Genomic DNA, 3,041 nt, shown 5'->3' on the forward strand with positions numbered 1-3,041 from the left:
GTTGATAACTTCTTCCTTTTTTTTTTATCCTCACCTGAGGACATTTTTGCATTTATTTTCACATAGAATGGGAGGGAGAGAGGGAGGAAGAAAGAGAGAAACATCGATGTGAGAGAGACACATTGAGTGGTTGCCACCCACACTATCCCAACCAGGCTTGGAAAAAACTGCAACTGAGGTACGTGCCCCTCACAGGAACCAAACCCGGGTCGAACCTGGGCCTCTCTGCACCACAGGCTGATGCTCTAACCACTGAGCCAAACCGGCCGTGGTGATAACTTCTTCCTTTATGAAACACACTCTTCATTTGGCTGCAGGCACATCACACTCACTTCTCTTTTACCTGATTGGCCCTTTTTTCTCAGTTTCATTTCTGATTCTCCTTCAACTCCCTGATATGTAAACATGTAGAATTTTCCAGACTGTCTTTGGATCACCACTCTTCTCTATCTTAACTTCTCCCAGGTGATTGCCCCTAATCTGATGGCTTTCAATAACACTTTTCAAAAAAATTAAAAGTTTTATTATATCCTTCAAGACCCAAGATTATCTGGCCCCTGTTACTTTTCTACCATCCTCCATATTTCCTGTTCCAGTTCTCACTCAGAAGTCGTTCGTTGAACATGACATGCATGCTCTCACCTTTGCACTAACTGTTTATTCAGTCTCAAAATATCTTCATCCAATGTGCACGTGGCTGCTGCCCTCACTTCTCTGTTGTCAGTGATCAAATATTACCTTATCATAATGTTTTTCCTAAATACCCAATGTAAAGTACAATACAACCCAACCCTTATCATTTTTTATATGGATGTGGTCTTTATTATACATATTAATATCTACATATTTTATTTTATTTATTTAATTAATCACCTGTTGTCTCCTTCCCTAAGGGTAGGGTATACACCTGTTATGTAACTCCTTTATTCCTAACTCCTAGAACAGTGTTAGGCATGGAAAATATTTGTATAACTATATATATATATATATATATATATATATATATATTAATTATACATTTCTTTTCTGCTTAAACAGTTTTGAGTACATTCTGTTTTATGCTCATGAACAGGATGGTACTGGTGGCTATTATCCTTGATGCTTCTATCTCCTGGAAATACAGGCTGCCTGCCTTTAACTGTTTGAGATTCTATCTGATTCTATTCCTCAACTCATATTAGTAGAGCTATTTCTGGGTGCTTAATCTAAAAGAGGTGCCCTGAAATTTCTAAACAAAGGTGAGGGGCATTTTTCAATGACAAATCCATACAAATATGGAAACATCCAATATTAAACACAAACCCTTTAAAACTAAATAAGAATAATTGATTGAAATCACAGCTATATAGTTTACTCGCAAAAATGAAAGCTATAGTGTTGATCTTCACAGTGTCTGTTTTTTAGACAATTTTTCAGAGATAGCTGACTGCTCTCTTGAGGAATCATTGGGGCACAATAAGATCATCTAGATTTTTGATTCAGTGCACTTCCATTAAGTTCTAAGAATAACTCAGCCTATCCATAAAATCAAGTGTACATGCTAGCTTTCTAGAAAAATACTTGAAACAACCTCTTCCACTCTTCTCCTTTTTCTCTTATACTCCTGTATCTAGCTTTAGTGCTTTCTCTAGCCCTCTGGGAGTTAGTGCATTTCCTTCTAGACTGAGCTATCTAATGTGGTAGCCACTACCTACATGTGGCTATTTAAATTATAATTAATTACAAGCAAATAATTAAAAATTCAATATTTTAGTTGCATTAGTCACATTTCAAGAGCTCAGCAGCCACGTGTCACTAGTGACTACTGCACTGGACAGTACTGAGTACTACAGACATTTCCATCATCCAGAAGTCCCTGGAGAGTACTTCTCCAGACCCTCAGGATCCCCTTCTAGAATCCTGATTTTTTTGCCTGTTCACTCTTCAGTCTTCACCTGAGATTACAGTTCTCATTCCACTTCAGCTTCTGGAACCATAATCCTGAGAGCTTCACCAACCCTTAGTCATAACAAGGTATCTATTAGATATTCCAAATCTGCCTTAGATCTTCACTTACATTAAGCTGGTGATGATGTTAAAGTCATAGTTTGCAAGGGAACACTGAGAAGTTAGAACCTGAAGGGAATCTGCTATATAGGAGAATGGGCACAACACCAAGATCAGTAGTAAACTCCAGTGAAACCACGCAGGTAACAACACCTCAGGGTGGGAGAGAGACTAATCAAGAAAAGGGAAAACAACATGTAATGGTTCTCTTCCTTGTCATCACCTGACGTGGTGGGAACTTGACTCACAGAATCGCAGGTTTTTCTCACATCTAGACTGTGTACAGTCCACCTGTTGTGCTATGGCAGTAGGATTGACAGGAGGAGGGGAAAACAAACAAACAAAGAAACAGTAGTGAAGCAGGGACATTCCTTGGGCAAAACCCTGGGTGTCGGTTTGGACTGGGTCCCTGCTCCTCACCACCAAGTCAGGGAAGGGGAGAATATGAGGAATATAACATAAGATAAACTCATCCCTGGGCTAGAGAGCTAGAGCTACTGAGTAAGTGTTTAAAATTTCTGCTTAAAAATAAAACGAAGATTCTCAGGAGCCAGACTCAGAGCAGGCCTATTGCTCCCTCTCACAGAGGAGTGCTGAATGTGGGTTTCCAAGCCTACACAGTGGTGCCCCTGACGGCTTTGCCTTCGGCTCTCCATGACACTTGACAGCACCTGAGAGGGGAGGGCTTGCAGGACTTGGGGACAGAACAGAGGTGCCAATGGAGGAGATTTGCTTATTTCACTTAAATGAAAGACCTGGGTTTTGGTTATAGAATGTGAGGTTTCATGAAGGGTATGGAGGGAACACCTGGGCTATTCTGGCTTCCTGAATCATGCCACAAAGTCTATTGCTAAGTTCTAAACTGCCCACTATCCTCCGACCCCTAGAGATGGAGAGAGCTGAGCAATTGTGCTGACCGCTGAAATCATTCTGCTGGTGGCTGTTCTAAGAAAAGCAAGTTGACAGAGACCATAAATGTTTCAGTTCCCTTTCAA

The sequence above is a fragment of the Molossus molossus genome, unplaced genomic scaffold (genome assembly GCF_014108415.1).
Source record: "Molossus molossus isolate mMolMol1 unplaced genomic scaffold, mMolMol1.p scaffold_m16_p_9, whole genome shotgun sequence".
NCBI classification, from domain to species: domain Eukaryota; kingdom Metazoa; phylum Chordata; class Mammalia; order Chiroptera; family Molossidae; genus Molossus; species Molossus molossus.